At 54.3% G+C, this 19,655-nt stretch overlaps 1 long non-coding RNA gene across 2 annotated transcripts; it reads left to right on the forward strand.

Moving 5' to 3' along the window:
* Positions 1-544: 544 nt before the first annotated feature.
* On the forward strand, positions 545-4,227 carry LOC310901627. 2 transcript variants are annotated; one of them, XR_014585960.1, is made up of 3 exons: positions 545-1,757; positions 2,284-2,332; positions 2,967-4,227. It is a non-coding gene; the product is annotated as an uncharacterized lncRNA (long non-coding RNA). The 2 variants fall into 2 exon arrangements; XR_014585959.1 differs by having other exon boundaries at positions 2,284-4,227.
* The last annotated feature ends 15,428 nt before the right edge of the window (positions 4,228-19,655 follow it).

The following is a 19,655-nucleotide window of genomic DNA, read 5'->3' on the forward strand; positions in this document are numbered from 1 at the left end:
AACTTTAGCCCATTCCCCCTTGTCCTGTCACCAGGCATGTGGGAGAATAGACCAACCCCCACCTCTCTACAGCCTCCTTTAAGGTACCTATAGAGAACAATGAGGTCACCCCTGTGCCTCCTCTTCTCCAGGCTAAACAACCCCAGCTCCCTCAGCTGCTCCTCGTAAGACTTGTTCTCCAGACCCCTCACCAGCTTCGTTGCCCTTCTCTGGACACTCTCGAGCATCTCCATGTCCTTCTTGTGGCGAGGGGCCCAAAACTGAACACAGTACTTGAGGTGCGGCCTCACCAGAGCCGAGTACAGGGGGACAATCACCTCCCTAGACCTGCTGGCCGCACTGCTTCTTATACAGGCCAGGATGCTGTTGGCCTTCTTGGCCACCTGAGCACACTGCTGGCTCATATTCAGCTGCCTATCAACCAGTACTCCCAGGTCCTTCTCTGCCAGGCAGCTTTCCAACCACTCATCTCCCAGCCTGTAGCGCTGCTTGGGGTTGTTGTGCCCCAGATGCAGGACCCGGCACTTGGCCTTGTTGAACTTCATACAGTTGACCTCAGCCCATTGGTCCAGCCTATCCAGATCCTCCTGCAGAGCCTTCCTTCCCTCGAGCAGATCAACACATGCACCTAACTTGGTGTCATCTACAAACTTACTGAGGGTGCACTCGATCCCCTCATCCAGGTCATCGATGAAGACATTAAAGAGGACTGGCCCCAGCACTGAGCCCTGGGGGACTCCACTAGTAACCGGCCTCCAACTGGATTTGGCTCCGTTCACCACTACTCTTTGGGCCCGGCCATCCAGCCACTTTTTAACCCAACAAAGCGTACGCCAGTCTAAGCCACGAGCAGCCAGTTTCTTGAGGAGGATGCTGTGGGAAACGGTGTCAAAAGCCTTACTGAAGTCAAGGTAGATCACATCCACAGCCTTCCCCTCATCCACCAAGCGTGTCACTTGGTCACAGAAGGAGATCAGGTTCAGATTTTTTTTCCTATGCCAAAAGAAAGGTTTAAGCCAATGCCAGCTGAAAAAGATCAGTTGTTTGCTTGGTCATATTGTCCTCTAAATATTCAAAGCTGAAGCAAAAGCCTGGGGATTGTTGCTTCTAGAAACACCCCACTTCTCTTGTCTGCACTCTGCATGGTGTTGAGCTAAAATGCAGATGAAAAAAAAAACCACAGCTGCTGCTTTGTCCTGCTCTGTCTACTTTGTTGTTTCTTGCCCCTCCCCTTTCCCAGGTGATTGGGTTTGGGTGCTGGGCGGGGCCAAATGGTATATGAGCCCCAGGCAAGGCATGAGGGAGCTCATTCTGCCTGGGCTGCTCTTAGGGGTAAGTGTTTTGTTTTTCCTTCTGTCAGTTGCAGGGTTCTTTGGGTGGGTTGGAGTCTATGGACTGATGCGTACCGGTCTCTACTTGGAAATGCACATCTCTTTGAGATAAGGGCTAGAAGGATCTGTCAGAGGAAAGCAATCTATCTATATAGTAGGAGCAGGTGCCTTTATTGCATGCAGCTCTTCTTCAGGTGAGTAATTGTTAGAGCGTGTTTACAGATAGGGTGGTAATGTTAGCTTGTGTGTTCTAGGTCCCTTAGGATTTTGACAGCTTGATTGGGGCTTCCTGTGAGTCTTGGCCTGTATGTCAAATATTATGCAAGTTCCAGCTGTGGTGGTAAAGTGATGGAGCAGGGTTTAGGAGAACTGGATCATGGAAGCTCCCTGTGCAAGCATGTATCTGAAAAGAGCAGCAGGAGGCAGGTAAGGTGTAGTCTTTTCCAGGGTTGGGGGCAGTTTGTTATATTTCTGGAGCTTTTGCCTGTGGTTTGGCTGGCTGTGGAGTCTTTAGACCTTGCAGCCTTCTAGATGTTAAGTGCTTGGAATTGACGTACTAGAGGTATGTTTGGGAGGGGTTGCTGGCTAACTTGTGTTTGGGAAATGGTGGGGTACGGTTCCTTATTTGGGGGTTCTATTTTAATCTCTAGATATATCAAGGCATTTGCGTAGCTGTCCAGAGGATTCCCAAAGAGCCTCAGTATGCATGGCAAGGGCCTTGACTGCATAAGGGCAGTATGAGGAAGAGGCTGAGCAGGGTCACCTTTTTCATCTGTAGAGGATAAGTCTGTGATTGCCCCTGCTGGGGCTGCTGTGCATTCATGGCCTTTTGGCCTTTGTGGACCTGAGGGTGTTTCTTTTCTGGCTCTAGTCTCTGTGCTTGAGACCTCTGCAAGGAGCTGTACTGTTTGCGTGTCCATCACGGGCCTGCCCTTCTTTCTCTTTCTTGTAGGCCTTGTCATGGGCATGGACTAAGCTGGAAACTTGAAAGAGGCACGAGGGTGAGTGGATGGCAGTGTGGGCCCTGAGTTGGTGGGTGGATTGTTAGTCTGTTTGGCCTGTCCAGCAGGCTTTGCAAGCACTTGTGACAGCATTGTGCATCTCCTGCCATGTTCCTGAGGGGCGTCAGTGGGTCCAGTTCCTGAAATGCTGACCCATCAGCATAGCCTTTTGGTTTTCAGATAGCCTGCTCAAGTGTGTGATTTTTCCTGTGAGTGATGTTATTTCATGGAATTGGTTTTTCTTTTTTGGCGTGTAATCTGTGGTGCTCCTAGATTTTCCTTCCTATGTAAAGGAAAGGTTTAATGCCAGCTGAAGATGATCAGTTACTTGCTTGGTCATATTGTCCTCTCAATATTCAAAGCTGAAGCAGAAGCCTGGGGATTGTTGCTTCTAGAAACACCCCAGTTCTCTTGTCTGCACTCTGCATGGTGTTGAGGTGAAAACGAGATAAAAGAACCACAGCTGCTGCTTGTCCTGCTCTCTACTTTGTTGTTTCTTGCCCCTCCCCTTCCCCAGTGTCCTGGTTCCAGTTAGGACAGAGTTAATTTTCCCTCATAGTAGCTGGTAGGGTGCTATGTTTTGGATTAGGATGAGAAGAGCGCTGATAACATGCTGATGTTTTAATTGTTGCAGAGAAGTGTTTACACCAGGCCAAGGACTTTTCGGCTTCTCGCTCTGTCCTGCCAGCGAGCAGGCTAGGGGTGCAGCAGGAGCTGGGAGGGGACAGACCCAGGACAGCTGACCCAAACTGGCCAAAGGGGTATTCCATACCATCTGACGTCATGCTAAACAATATATAGGGGTGGCTGGCCGGGGTGGGGGGCCGGCTGCTCGGGGATAGGCTGGGCATCGGTCAGCGGGTGGTGAGCAATTGCATTGTGCATCACTTGTTTTCTTACACATTATTATTATTAATACTATTATCATTATCACTATTATTATTGTTATTATTATATTCCTGTCTTAATAAACTGTCTTTATCTCAACTCACCGGCTTCACTTTCCCGTTTCTCTCCCCCATCCCAGAGAGGGAGGGGGGAGGGTGAGCGAACGGCTGTGTGGTGTTTAGCTGCCAGCCGGGTTAAACCACAACAGCCCTTTTGGCGCCCAACGTGGGGCACGAAGGGTTGAGATATCGACAAATCTGACCAGAGTGTGTTAAACTAAAATTGGTATAAGTATTGGACCTGCTTAATAGTTGCTAGTCACGATGTTGATTGCCTTAATCTCCAGTCTGCTGTACCTGTATTCCAAATTGAGTTTTATGGTGCGTTACTTTCTGTATGTGCTCCCTGTTGCACTGTTTATCCTTTCCGGGCCCTGGTTTAAGATTGTTATGGTACTGTGCGGTGTAACAATGGCTTATGAAATGATGAAATATCTGGTCATGACTTTAACCTGGTATTTGTACTCAGCACTGACGTCAACTCTATACTTTGGAACCCATATCTCGGAAACTATTAGCAATTACACCTATTGCCTGTTTTCGTTAGGGAGCCAATCTGTGAAGGGGACAGGGGAAGACATGTTTCCCTACCTGTTCACTCTCCCTTTCTCCTTCACCACCACCCTCTTATCCCCCGAGCTAGTTACGGTGGTTCTCCGAGATGTTGAATATCCTTGGGATACTCAGACCAGCCTGCTCTTGTTGTTATGTCTCCTGAATGCGCTTCAGGTTTTGTTGAGGGTTAAACAACTACTTAGGAATCTCATCCGGAGATCTGTCTTGAGGCGGGATAGTTGCGAGTGGCAGGGAGTGTGGGAGGATATGGGCAGGTTTCTAGAGCAGTGGTCACCTCCAGTGTTTTGGACATTCACCCCTGAACAACTGCAAAATCCTAAAAAGCTGGCAGAATGCTTGAAAAAAAGGTGTCATGACTCTGGCAGTTCCAAAGTGACACAAATCACTGTAGCGTGCTGGGGTCTGGCTTGTGCCTATCGAGCTGCAATTGATGCTACTAGCAACCTAGCTGCAGCTCCGGCAGCCGCTCCTGCTCCGGCAGCCATTCCAGTTCCCGCTCCGGCAGCCGCTCCCGCTCCGGCAGCCGCTCCCGCTCCAGCTCCGGCAGCCGCTCCAGCTCCTGTGTCTGGGTCAGAGAAACGAGCTGTAGCAGTGCACGTTGACCCCGCAGAGGGCATTCCAACCCCTGTGGCAGACCCTGCGTCTGGGTCAGAGAAACGAGCTGTAGCAGTGCAAGTTGACCCCGCAGAGGGCATTCCAACCCCTGTGGCAGACCCTGCGTCTGGGTCAGAGAAACGAGCTGTAGCAGTGCAAGTTGACCCCGCAGAGGGCATTCCAACCCCTGTGGCAGACCCTGCGTCTGGGTCAGAGAAATGAGCTGTAGCAGTGCAAGTTGACCCTGTAGACAAGGTGAAGAAATGGTATAGAGGCTCAGGTCGTTTAGAACGCAAACAGTCTTCTGCTAAGTCTGGGCATAGTGAAGATGAGGCTGGGCCATCAAAGGTGCAGGAGACTGAAGATGAGGATGGGGATATCAAAAAATCAACAGTAACTACCCGGACTCTATACCAGCGTGAGCTACGAGATGTGCAAAAAGATTTTGGTTGCTGTATAGGTGAGCAGCTTGTCACCTGGCTGCTCCGGTGCTGGGACACTGGAGCCGATTATGTGGAATTAGAGGGCAAGGAAGCCAGGCGGCTGGGATCCCTTGCTAGGAACGCATGCATTGACAAAGCAATTGGAGATGGAGCACGATCTCGCAGTCTCTGGAGGCGTCTCCTGTCAGCTGTGCAGGAAAGGTATCCCTTCAAGGAAGAACTTGTATGTCTACCAGGCAAATGGACCACCATGGAGAAGGGAATTCAGTACCTGAGGGAATTGGCCGTACGGGAAGTAATTTATAAGGCCCTAGACGACGCACAAACAGCCGCAGATCCAGATGCAGTCCAGTGTACACCACCTATGTGGCGGAAGTTTGTACGGAGTGCACCATCATCATATGCCAGCTCATTGGCAATAATAGCCTGGAAAGCGGAGGAGAATCCCCCAGTGAATGAAGTGGCTAAATTACTCCGGCAGTACGAAGGAAATCTCTCCTCTTCCCTACAGGCCTGTGTCTCGGCTGTGGAGAAACTCTCTGAAGAGGTCCACCAACTTAAAGAGAATTTATCTTCCCTTCCACCTGAACGAACCAGTGTCCACCAGCTAAAAGAGAATGCTTTGGAGAAACTTTCTGAAAAGATCCACCAACTTGAAGAAAGATTATCTTCCCCTCCACCTGAACGAACCAGTGTCCACCAGCTAAAAGAGAATACTTTGGAGAAACTTTCTGAAAAGATCCACCAACTTGAAGAGAGATTATTTTCCTCCCCACCTGTACAAACCAGTGTCTCAGCTATTAGGGGTAAACGTTCATCTATGCAAGGAAGACAATATGGTGGGCACACACACCGCGCCACCCTGTGGTTTTACCTACGTGACCATGGAGAGGACATGAGAAAATGGGATGGAAAATCTACTGCGACCCTAGAGGCACGGGTACGTGAATTGCAAAGGAAAACAATTGGGAAAAAGGAATTCTCTGAAAAGTTTGCTGCTCCAACTTCCAGCAGGCAGTCCTTTAGACACAGAAACGAAGATTCTGACCAGGACTAGAGGGGCCCTGCCTCCAGCCAGGGGGAGGAAAGGGACAATCGAGTTTATTGGACTGTGTGGATTCGATGGCCTGGCACGTCAGACACACAGAAGTATAAGGCTTTGGTAGACACCGGTGCACAATGTACTCTAATGCCATCAAGCTATACAGGGCCAGAGCCCATCTGTATTTATGGTGTGATGGGGGGATCCCAGCAGTTAACTGTATTGGAGGCTGAAGTGAGTCTAACCGGCAATGAGTGGCAAAAGCACCGTATTGTGACTGGCCCGGATGCTCCGTGCATCCTTGGCATAGACTATCTTAGAAGAGGATATTTCAAGGACCCAAAAGGGTTCCGCTGGGCTTTTGGCATAGCTGCCTTGGAGACAGAGGACATTAAACAGTTGTCTACCTTGCCTGGTCTCTCAGAGGACCCTTCTGTTGTGGGGTTGCTGAGGGTTGAAGAACAGCAAGTGCCGATCGCTACCACAACTGTGCACCGGCGGCAATATCGCACCAACCGAGACTCCCTGCGTCCCATCCATAAGCTAATTCGTCAACTGGAGAGCCAAGGAGTGATCAGCAAGACTCATTCACCTTTTAATAGTCCCATATGGCCAGTGCGAAAGTCTAATGGTGAGTGGAGACTAACAGTGGGCTACCGTGGCCTGAACGAAGTCACGCCACCACTGAGTGCTGCGGTGCCAGACATGCTAGAACTCCAGTATGAACTGGAATCAAAGGCAGCCAAGTGGTATGCCACAATTGATATCGCTAATGCATTTTTCTAATGCATTTTTCTCCATCCCTCTAGCAGCACAGTGCAGGCCACAGTTTGCTTTCACTTGGAGGGGAGTCCAATATACTTGGAATCGGCTGCCCCAGGGGTGGAAACACAGCCCTACCATTTGCCATGGACTGATCCAGTCTGCGCTGGAGCAGGGGGAAGCTCCTGAACACCTGCAGTACATCGATGACATCATTGTGTGGGGTGACACTGCAGAAGAAGTTTTCGAGAAAGGGAAGAAAATAGTCCAAATCCTTCTGAAGGCCGGTTTTGCCATAAAACAGAATAAAGTTAAAGGACCTGCACGAGAGATCCAGTTTTTAGGAATAAAATGGCAAGATGGACGTCGTCAAATCCCAATGGATGTGATCAACAAGATAACAGCTATGTCTCCACCAACTAGCAAAAAAGAAACACAAACTTTCCTAGGTGTCGTGGGGTTTTGGAGAATGCATATTCCAAATTACAGTCTGATTGTAAACCCGCTCTACCAAGTAACCCGTAAGAAGAATGCTTTTGAATGGGGCCCTGAGCAACGACAAGCCTTTGAACAAATTAAGCAGGAAATAGTTCATGCAGTAGCCCTCGGGCCAGTCCGAACAGGACCAGATGTAAAGAATGTGCTCTACACCGCAGCCGGGGAGAATGGTCCTACCTGGAGCCTCTGGCAGAAAGAACCTGGGGAAACTCGAGGTCGACCCCTGGGGTTTTGGAGTCAGGGATACAGAGGATCTGAAGCCCGCTATACTCCAACTGAAAAGGAGATATTGGCAGCATATGAAGGAGAGTTCGATCTGCTTCGGAAGTGGTCGGTACTGAAGCACAGCTCCTCCTGGCACCCCGACTGCCGGTACTAGGCTGGATGTTCAAAGGAAGGGTCCCCTCTACACATCATGCAACTGATGCTACAGGGAGCAAGTGGGTTGCACTGATTACTCAGCGGGCTCGAATAGGAAACCCCAGTCGCCCAGGAATCTTGGAGGTGATTATGGACTGGCCAGAAGGCAAATACTTTGGGATATCATCAGAGGAGGAGGTGGTTCGTGCTGAAGAAGCCCCACTGTACAACAAGCTACCGGAAAATGAGAAGAAATATGCCTTGTTCACCGACGGGTCCTGTCGTATTGTGGGAAAGCATCGGAGATGGAAAGCTGCTGTATGGAGTCCTACACGACGAGTTGCAGAAGCTGCTGAGGGAGAAGGTGAATCGAGTCAGTTTGCAGAAGTGAAAGCCATTCAGCTGGCTTTAGATATTGCTGAACGAGAAAAGTGGCCAGTTCTCTATCTCTATACTGATTCATGGATGGTAGCAAATGCCCTGTGGGGGTGGTTACAGCAATGGAAGCAGAACAACTGGCAGCGCAGGGGCAAGCCCATCTGGGCTGCGGCATTGTGGCAAGATATTGCTGCCCGGGTAGAGAACCTGGTTGTAAAGGTACGCCATGTAGATGCTCATGTGCCCAAGAATCAGGCTACTGAAGAACATCAAAACAACCAGCAGGTGGATCAGGCTGCTAAGATTGAAGTGGCTCAGGTGGACCTGGACTGGCAACATAAAGGTGAATTATTTATAGCCCGATGGGCCCATGACACCTCAGGCCATCAAGGTAGAGATGCAACCTACAGATGGGCTCGTGATCGAGGGGTGGACCTGACCATGGACACTATAGCACAGGTTATTCATGACTGTGAAACATGTGCTGCAATCAAGCAAGCCAAACGGTCAAAACCTCTTTGGTATGGAGGACGATGGCTGAAATATAAATATGGAGAGGCCTGGCAGATTGATTACATCACACTCCCTCAAACCCGCAACGGCAAGCGCCACGTACTTACAATGGTGGAAGCAACCACCGGATGGCTGGAAACATATCCGGTGCCCCATGCCACTGCCCGGAACACTATCCTGGGCCTTGAAAAGCAAGTCCTATGGCGACATGGCACCCCAGAGAGAATTGAGTCAGACAACGGGACTCATTTCCGAAATAACCTTATAGACACTTGGGCCAAAGAACATGGTATTGAGTGGGTGTATCACATCCCCTATCATGCACCAGCCTCTGGAAAAGTTGAACGATACAATGGACTGTTGAAGACTACACTGAAAGCAATGGGTGCTGGGACATTCAAAAACTGGGATACACATTTGGCAAAGGCCACCTGGTTAGTCAATACCAGGGGATCTGCCAACCGAGCTGGACCTGCCCAATCAAACCTGTTACGCACTGTAGAAGGGGATAAAGTTCCTGTAGTGCACGTAAGAAACATGCTGGGTAAAACAGTCTGGGCTACTCCTGCCTCAGGAAAAGGCAAACCCATTCGTGGAATTGCTTTTGCTCAGGGACCTGGATGCACTTGGTGGGTAATGCAAAAGAATGGGGAGGTCCGGTGTGTACCTCAAGGGGATTTGATACTGGGTGAGAATAGCCCATGAGTTGAATTGTAGTATGTTAATTATTATATAATACTGTATGTCATCACTACCATGATTGCTATATATCATAGATGAAAATGGTGATTAATCAGAATGTATTGGAAAGAGTGTAACCTGAGCATGACATAAATGGTATGGAATAAGGGGTGGATATCTGTCCTGGTTCCAGTTAGGACAGAGTTAATTTTCCCTCATAGTAGCTGATAGGGTGCTATGTTTTGGATTAGGGTGAGAAGAGCGCTGATAACATGCTGATGTTTTAATTGTTGCAGAGAAGTGTTTACACCAGGCCAAGGACTTTTCGGCTTCTCGCTCTGTCCTGCCAGCGAGCAGGCTGAGGGTGCAGCAGGAGCTGGGAGGGGACAGACCCAGGACAGCTGACCCAAATTGGCCAAAGGGGTATTCCATACCATCTGACGTCATGCTAAACAATATATAGGGGTGGCTGGCCGGGGTGGGGGGCCGGCTGCTCGGGGATAGGCTGGGCATCGGTCAGCGGGTGGTGAGCAATTGCATTGTGCATCACTTGTTTTCTTACACATTATTATTATTAATACTATTATCATTATCACTATTATTATTATTGTTATTATTATATTCCTGTCTTAGTAAACTGTCTTTATCTCAACTCACCGGCTTCACTTTCCCGTTTCTCTCCCCCATCCCAGAGAGGAAGGGGGGAGGGTGAGCGAACGGCTGTGTGGTGTTTAGCTGCCAGCCGGGTTAAACCACAACAGGACTCACTGCAGTGCATCCCCAGCGGTGCCAGTGCACTCTGTGGACTCACTGCAGTGCATCCCCAGTGGTGCCAGTGCACTCTCTGGACTCACTGCACTGCATCCCCAGTGGTGCCAGTGCACTCTCTGGACTCACTGCACTGCATCCCCAGTGGTGCCAGTGCACTCTCTGGACTCACTGCACTGCATCCCCAGTGGTGCCAGTGCACTCTCTGGAGCCACTGCAGTGCATCCCCAGTGGTGCCACTGCACTCTCTGGACTCACTGCACTGCATCCCCAGTGGTGCCAGTGCACTCTCTGGACTCACTGCAGTGCATCCCCAGTGGTGCCAGTGTACTCTCTGGACTCACTGCACTGCAAACCCAGTGGTGCCAGTACACTCTCTGGACTCACTGCACTGCATCCCCAGTGGTGCCAGTGCACTCTCTGGACTCACCGGGGTGCATCCCCAGTGGTGCCAGTGCACTCCCTGGACTCACTGCACTGCATCCCCAGTGGTGACAATGCACTCTCTGGACTCACTGCAGTGAATCCCCAATGGTGCCAGTGCACTCTCTGGACTCACTGCACTGCATCCTCAGTGGTACCAGTGCACTCTCTGGACTCACAGCACTGCATCCCCAGTGGTGCCAGTGCACTCTCTGGACTCACTGCAGTGCATCCCCAGTGGTACAAGTGCACTCTCTGGACTCACTATACTGCATTCCCAATGGTGCCAGTGCACTCTCTGGACTCACTGCACTGCATCCCCAGTGGTGCCAGTGCACTCTCTGGACTCACTGCAGTGCACCCCTGTGGTGCCAGTGCACTCTCTGGAGTCACTGCACTGCATCCCCAGTAGTGCCAGTGCACTCTCTGGGCTCACTGCAGTGCATCCCCAGTGATGACAGTGCACTCTCTGGACTCACTGCAGTGCATCCCCAGTGGAGCCAGTGAAGTCTCTGGAAACAATGCAGTGCATCCCAGTGGTGCCAGTGCACTCTCTGGAGCCACTGCAGTGCATCCCCAGTGGTGCCAGTGCACTCTCTGGACTCACTGCACTGCATTCCCAGTGGTGCCAGTGCACTCTCTGGACTCACTGCACTGCATCCCCAGTGCTGCCACTACACTCTCTGGACTCACTGCATTGCATCCCCAGTGGTGCCAGTGCACTCTCTGGGCTCACTGCAGTGCATCCCCAGTGGTGCCAGTGCACTCTATGGACTACCCGGGGTGCATCCCAAGTGGTGCCAGTGCACTCTCTGGAATCACTGCACTGCATCCTCAGTGGTGCCAGTGCACTCTCTGGACTCACTGCAGTGCATCCCCAGTGGTGCCAGTGAACTCTCTGGACTCACTGCACTGCATCCCCAGTGGTGCCAGTGCACTCTCTAGATTCACGGCACTGCATCCCCAGTGGTGCCAGTGCACTCTCTGGAGTCACTGCACTGCATCCCCAGTGGTGCCAGGGCACTCTCTGGACTCACTGCACTGCATCCCCAGTGGTGCCAGTGCACTCTCTGGACTCACTGCACTGCATCCCCAGTCGTGCCAGTGCACTCTCTGGACTACCCGTGGTGCATCCCCAGTGGTGCCACTGCACTCTCTGGAGTCACTGCACTGCATCCCCAGTGGTGCCAGTGCACTCTCTGGACTCACTGCACTGCATCCCCAGTGGTGCCACTGCACTCTGTGGACTCACTGCACTGCATCCCCAGTGGTGCCAGTGCACTCTCTGGACTCACTGCACTGCATCCCCAGTGGTGCCAGTGCACTCTGTGGACTCACTGCACTGCATCCCCAGTGGTGCCAGTGCACTCTGTGGACTTACTGTTCTGCATCCCCAGTGGTTCTAGTGCACTCTCTGGACTCACTGCACTGCATCCCAAGTGGTACCAGTGCACTCTCTGGAGTCACTGCACTGCATCCCCAGTGGTGCCAGTGCACTCTCTGGACTCACTGCACTGCATCCCCAGTGGTGCCAGTGCACTCTCTGGACTCACTGCACTGCATCCCCAGTGGTGCCAGTGCACTCTCTGGACTCACTGCACTGCATCCCCAGTGATGCCAGTGCACTCTCTGGACACACTGCACTGCATTTCCTGTGGTGCCAGTGCACTCTCTGGACTCACTGCACTGCATCCCCATTGGTGCCAGTGCACTCTCTGGACTCACTGCAGTGCATCCCCAGTGGTGCCAGTGCACCCTCTGGACTCACTGCACTGCATCCTCAGTGGTGCCAGTGCACTCTCTGGACTCACTGCACTGCATCCCGAGTGGTGCCAGTGCACTCTCAGGACTCACTGCACTGCATCCCCAGTGGTGCCAGTGCACTCTCTGGACTCACTGCACTGCATCCCCAGTGGTGCCAGTGCACTCTCTGGACTCACTGCACTGCATCCCCAGTCGTGCCAGTGCACTCTCTGGACTACCCGGGGTGCATCCCAAGTGGTGCCAGTGCAGTCTCTGGACTCACTGCAGTGCATCCCCAGTGGTGCCACTGCACTCTCTGGACTCACTGCACTGCATCCCCAGTGGTGCCAGTGCACTCTGTGGACTCACTGCACTGCATCCCCAGTGGTGCCAGTGCACTCTCTGGACTCACTGCACTGCATCCCCAGTGGTGCCAGTGCACTCTCTGGACTCACTGCACTGCATCCCCAGTGGTGCCAGTGCACTCTCTGGACTCACTGCAGTGCATCCCCAGTGGTGCCAGTGCACTCTCTGGGCTCACTGCAGTGCATCCCCAGTGATGACAGTGCACTCTCTGGACTCACTGCAGTGCATCGCCAGTGGTGACAGTGAACTCTCTGAAAACACAGCAGTGCATCCTCAGTGGTGCCAGTGCACTCTCTGGACTCACTGCACTGCATCCCCAGTAGTGCCAGTGCTCTCTCTGGACTCACTATACTGCATTCCAAATGGTGCCAGTGCACTCTCTGGACTCACTGCAGTGAATCCCCAGTGGAGCCAGTGAAGTCTCTGGAAACAATGCAGTGCACCCCAGTGGTGCCAGTGCACTCTCTGGAGTCACTGCACTGCATCCCCAGTAGTGCCAGTGCACTCTCTGTGCTCACTGCAGTGCATCCCCAGTGATGACAGTGCACTCTCTGGACTCACTGCAGTGCATCGCCAGTGGAGCCAGTGAAGTCTCTGGAAACAATGCAGTGCATCCCCAGTGGTGCCAGTGCACTCTCTGGAGCCACTGCAGTGCATCCCCAGTGGTGCCAGTGCACTCTCTGGACTCACTGCACTGCATTCCCAGTGGTGCCAGTGCACTCTCTGGACTCACTGCACTGCATCCCCAGTGGTGCCACTGCACTCTCTGGACTCACTGCATTGCATCCCCATTGGTGCCAGTGCACTCTCTGGGCTCACTGCAGTGCATCCCCAGTGGTGCCAGTGCACTCACTGGACTCACTGCACTGCATCCCCAATGGTGCCAGTGCACTCTCTGGAGTCACTGCACTGCATCCCCAGTGGTGCCAGTGCACTCTCTGGACTCACCGGGGTGCATCCCCAGTGGTGCCAGTGCACTCTCTGGAGCCACTGCAGTGCATCCCCAGTGGTGCCAGTACACTCTCTGGACTACCAGGGGTGCATTCCCAGTGGTGCCAGTGCACTCTCTGGACTCACTGCACTGCATCCCCAGTGGTGCCAGTGCACTCTCTGGACTCACTGCACTGCATCCTCAGTGGTACCAGTGCACTCACTGGACTCACTGCACTGCATCCCCAGTGGTGCCAGTGCACTCTCTGGACTCACTGCACTGCATCCCCAGTGGTGCCAGTGCACTCTCTGTACTCACTGCAGTGCATCCCCAGTGGTGCCAGTGCACTCTCTGGAGTCACTGCAGTGCATCCCGAGTGGTGCCAGTGCACTCTCTGGACTCACTGCACTGCATCCCCAGTGGTGCCAGTGCACTCTCTGGACTCACTGCACTGCATCCCCAGTGGTGCCAGTGCACTCTCTGGACTCACTGCACTGCATCCCCAGTGATGACAGTGCACTCTCTGGACTCACTGCAGTGCATCCCCAGTGGTGCCAGTGAACTCTCTGAAAACACAGCAGTGCATCCTCAGTGGTGCCAGTGCACTCTCTGGACTCACTGCACTGCATCCTCAGTGGTACCAGTGCACTCTCTGGACTCACAGCACTGCATCCCCAGTGGTGCCAGTGCACTCTCTGGAGTCACTGCACTGCATCCCCAGTGGTACAAGTGCACTCTCTGGACTCACTATACTGCATTCCCAATGGTGCCAGTGCACTCTCTGGACTCACTGCACTGCATCCCCAGTGGTGCCAGTGCACTCTCTGTACTCACTGCAGTGCAGCCCAGTGGTGCCAGTGCACTCTCTGGACTCACTGCACTGCATCCCCAGTAGTGCCAGTGCACTCTCTGGGCTCACTGCAGTGCATCCCCAGTGATGACAGTGCACTCTCTGGACTCACTGCAGTGCATCCCCAGTGGAGCCAGTGAAGTCTCTGGAAACAATGCAGTGCATCCCCAGTGGTGCCAGTGCACTCTCTGGAGCCACTGCAGTGCATCCCCAGTGGTGCCAGTGCACTCTCTGGACTCACTGCACTGCATTCCCAGTGGTGCCAGTGCACTCTCTGGACTCACTGCACTGCATCCCCAGTGGTGCCACTGCACTCTCTGGACTCACTGCATTGCATCCCCATTGGTGCCAGTGCACTCTCTGGGCTCACTGCAGTGCATCCCCAGTGGTGCCAGTGAACTCTCTGGAAACACTGCAGTGCATCCCCACTGGTGCCAGTGCACTCACTGGACTCACTGCACTGCATCCCCACTGGTGCCAGTGCACTCTCTGGAGCCACTGCACTGCATCCCCAGTGGTGCCAGTGCACTCTCTGGACTCACCGGGGTGCATTCCCAGTGGTGCCAGTGCACTCTGTGGACTCACTGCACTGCATCCCCAGTGGTGCCAGTGCACTCTCTGGACTCACTGCACTGCATCCCCAGTGGTGCCAGTGCACTCTCTGGACTCACTGCACTGCATCCCAAGTGGTGTCAGTGCACTCTCTGGACTCACTGCACTGCATCCCCAGTGGTGCCAGTGCACTCTCTGGACTCACTGCACTGCATCCCCAGTGGTGCCAGTGCACTCTCTGGACTCACTGTTCTGCATCCCCAGTGGTTCCAGTGCACTCTCTGTACTCACTGCACTGCATCCCAAGTGGTACCAGTGCACTCTCTGGAGTCACTGCACTGCATCACCAGTGGTGCAAGTGCACTCTCTGGACTCACTGCACTGCATCCTCAGTGGTGCCAGTGCACTCTCTGGACTCACTGCACTGCATCCCCAGTGGTGCCAGTGCACTCTCTGCACTCACTGCACTGCATCCCCAGTGGTGCCAGTGCACTCTCTGGACTCACTGCAGTGCATCCCCAGTGGTGCCAGTGCACTCTCTGGACTCACTGCACTGCATCCCCAGTGGTGCCAGTGCACTCTCTGGACTCACTGCACTGCATCCCCAGTCGTGCCAGTGCACTCTCTGGACTACCCGTGGTGCATCCCCAGTGGTGCCAGTGCACTCTCTGGAGTCACTGCACTGCATCCCCAGTGGTGCCAGTGCACTCTCTGGACTCACTGCACTGCATCCCCAGTGGTGCCACTGCACTCTGTGGACTCACTGCACTGCATCCCCAGTGGTGCCAGTGCACTCTCTGGACTCACTGCACTGCATCCCCAGTGGTGCCAGTGCACTCTGTGGACTCACTGCACTGCATCCCCAGTGGTGCCAGTGCACTCTCTGGACTTACTGTTCTGCATCCCCAGTGGTTCTAGTGCACTCTCTGGACTCACTGCACTGCATCCCAAGTGGTACCAGTGCACTCTCTGGAGTCACTGCACTGCATCCCCAGTGGTGCCAGTGCACTCTCTGGACTCACTGCACTGCATCCCCAGTGGTGCCAGTGCACTCTCTGGACTCACTGCACTGCATCCCCAGTGGTGCCAGTGCACTCTCTGGACTCACTGCACTGCATCCCCAGTGGTGCCAGTGCACTCTCTGGACTCACTGCACTGCATCCCCAGTGGTGCCAGTGCACTCTCTGGACTCACTGCACTGCATCCCCAGTGATGCCAGTGCACTCTCTGGACACACTGCACTGCATTTCCTGTGGTGCCAGTGCACTCTCTGGACTCACTGCACTGCATCCCCATTGGTGCCAGTGCACTCTCAGGACTCACTGCACTGCATCCCCAGTGGTGCTAGTGCACTCTCTGGACTCACTGCACTGCATCCCCAGTGGTGCCAGTGCACTCTCTGGACTCACTGCAGTGCATCCCCAGTGGTGCCAGTGCACTCTCTGGGCTCACTGCAGTGCATCCCCAGTGGTGCCAGTGCACTCTCTGGAGCCACTGCAGTGCATCCCCAGTGGTGCCAGTGCACTCTCTGGACTCACTGCACTGCATTCCCAGTGGTGCCAGTGCACTCTCTGGACTCACTGCACTGCATCCCCAGTGGTGCCACTGCACTCTCTGGACTCACTGCATTGCATCCCCATTGGTGCCAGTGCACTCTCTGGGCTCACTGCAGTGCATCCCCAGTGGTGCCAGTGCACTCACTGGACTCACTGCACTGCATCCCCAATGGTGCCAGTGCACTCTCTGGAGTCACTGCACTGCATCCCCAGTGGTGCCAGTGCACTCTCTGGACTCACCGGGGTGCATCCCCAGTGGTGCCAGTGCACTCTCTGGAGCCACTGCAGTGCATCCCCAGTGGTGCCAGTACACTCTCTGGACTACCCGGGGTGCATTCCCAGTGGTGCCAGTGCACTCTCTGGACTCACTGCACTGCATCCCCAGTGGTGCCAGTGCACTCTCTGGACTCACTGCACTGCATCCTCAGTGGTACCAGTGCACTCACTGGACTCACTGCACTGCATCCCCAGTGGTGCCAGTGCACTCTCTGGACTCACTGCACTGCATCCCCAGTGGTGCCAGTGCACTCTCTGTACTCACTGCACTGCATCCTCAGTGGTACCAGTGCACTCTCTGGACTCACAGCACTGCATCCCCAGTGGTGCCAGTGCACTCTCTGGACTCACTGCACTGCATCCTCAGTGGTACCAGTGCACTCTCTGGACTCACAGCACTGCATCCCCAGTGGTGCCAGTGCACTCTCTGGAGTCACTGCACTGCATCCCCAGTGGTACAAGTGCACTCTCTGGACTCACTATACTGCATTCCCAATGGTGCCAGTGCACTCTCTGGACTCACTGCACTGCATCCCCAGTGGTGCCAGTGCACTCTCTGTACTCACTGCAGTGCAGCCCAGTGGTGCCAGTGCACTCTCTGGACTCACTGCACTGCATCCCCAGTAGTGCCAGTGCACTCTCTGGGCTCACTGCAGTGCATCCCCAGTGATGACAGTGCACTCTCTGGACTCACTGCAGTGCATCCCCAGTGGAGCCAGTGAAGTCTCTGGAAACAATGCAGTGCATCCCCAGTGGTGCCAGTGCACTCTCTGGAGCCACTGCAGTGCATCCCCAGTGGTGCCAGTGCACTCTCTGGACTCACTGCACTGCATTCCCAGTGGTGCCAGTGCACTCTCTGGACTCACTGCACTGCATCCCCAGTGGTGCCACTGCACTCTCTGGACTCACTGCATTGCATCCCCATTGGTGCCAGTGCACTCTCTGGGCTCACTGCAGTGCATCCCCAGTGGTGCCAGTGAACTCTCTGGAAACACTGCAGTGCATCCCCACTGGTGCCAGTGCACTCACTGGACTCACTGCACTGCATCCCCACTGGTGCCAGTGCACTCTCTGGAGCCACTGCACTGCATCCCCAGTGGTGCCAGTGCACTCTCTGGACTCACCGGGGTGCATTCCCAGTGGTGCCAGTGCACTCTGTGGACTCACTGCACTGCATCCCCAGTGGTGCCAGTGCACTCTCTGGACTCACTGCACTGCATCCCCAGTGGTGCCAGTGCACTCTCTGGACTCACTGCACTGCATCCCAAGTGGTGTCAGTGCACTCTCTGGACTCACTGCACTGCATCCCCAGTGGTGCCAGTGCACTCTCTGGACTCACTGCACTGCATCCCCAGTGGTGCCAGTGCACTCTCTGGACTCACTGTTCTGCATCCCCAGTGGTTCCAGTGCACTCTCTGTACTCACTGCACTGCATCCCAAGTGGTACCAGTGCACTCTCTGGAGTCACTGCACTGCATCACCAGTGGTGCAAGTGCACTCTCTGGACTCACTGCACTGCATCCTCAGTGGTGCCAGTGCACTCTCTGGACTCACTGCACTGCATCCCCAGTGGTGCCAGTGCACTCTCTGCACTCACTGCACTGCATCCCCAGTGGTGCCAGTGCACTCTCTGGACTCACTGCAGTGCATCCCCAGTGGTGCCAGTGCACTCTCTGGACTCACTGCACTGCATCCCCAGTGGTGCCAGTGCACTCTCTGGACTCACTGCACTGCATCCCCAGTCGTGCCAGTGCACTCTCTGGACTACCCGTGGTGCATCCCCAGTGGTGCCAGTGCACTCTCTGGAGTCACTGCACTGCATCCCCAGTGGTGCCAGTGCACTCTCTGGACTCACTGCACTGCATCCCCAGTGGTGCCACTGCACTCTGTGGACTCACTGCACTGCATCCCCAGTGGTGCCAGTGCACTCTCTGGACTCACTGCACTGCATCCCCAGTGGTGCCAGTGCACTCTGTGGACTCACTGCACTGCATCCCCAGTGGTGCCAGTGCACTCTCTGGACTTACTGTTCTGCATCCCCAGTGGTTCTAGTGCACTCTCTGGACTCACTGCACTGCATCCCAAGTGGTACCAGTGCACTCTCTGGAGTCACTGCACTGCATCCCCAGTGGTGCCAGTGCACTCTCTGGACTCACTGCACTGCATCCCCAGTGGTGCCAGTGCACTCTCTGGACTCACTGCACTGCATCCCCAGTGGTGCCAGTGCACTCTCTGGACTCACTGCACTGCATCCCCAGTGGTGCCAGTGCACTCTCTGGACTCACTGCACTGCATCCCCAGTGGTGCCAGTGCACTCTCTGGACTCACTGCACTGCATCCCCAGTGATGCCAGTGCACTCTCTGGACACACTGCACTGCATTTCCTGTGGTGCCAGTGCACTCTCTGGACTCACTGCACTGCATCCCCATTGGTGCCAGTGCACTCTCAGGACTCACTGCACTGCATCCCCAGTGGTGCTAGTGCACTCTCTGGACTCACTGCACTGCATCCCCAGTGGTGCCAGTGCACTCTCTGGACTCACTGCAGTGCATCCCCAGTGGTGCCAGTGCACTCTCTGGGCTCACTGCAGTGCATCCCCAGTGGTGCCAGTGCACTCTCTGGAGCCACTGCAGTGCATCCCCAGTGGTGCCAGTGCACTCTCTGGACTCACTGCACTGCATTCCCAGTGGTGCCAGTGCACTCTCTGGACTCACTGCACTGCATCCCCAGTGGTGCCACTGCACTCTCTGGACTCACTGCATTGCATCCCCATTGGTGCCAGTGCACTCTGTGGACTCACTGCAGTGCATCCCCAGTGGTGCCAGTGCACTCACTGGACTCACTGCACTGCATCCCCAATGGTGCCAGTGCACTCTCTGGAGTCACTGCACTGCATCCCCAGTGGTGCCAGTGCACTCTCTGGACTCACCGGGGTGCATCCCCAGTGGTGCCAGTGCACTCTCTGGAGCCACTGCAGTGCATCCCCAGTGGTGCCAGTACACTCTCTGGACTACCCGGGGTGCATTCCCAGTGGTGCCAGTGCACTCTCTGGACTCACTGCAC

This window comes from Anser anser (genome assembly GCF_964211835.1).
Source record: "Anser anser genome assembly, chromosome: 6".
NCBI classification, from domain to species: domain Eukaryota; kingdom Metazoa; phylum Chordata; class Aves; order Anseriformes; family Anatidae; genus Anser; species Anser anser.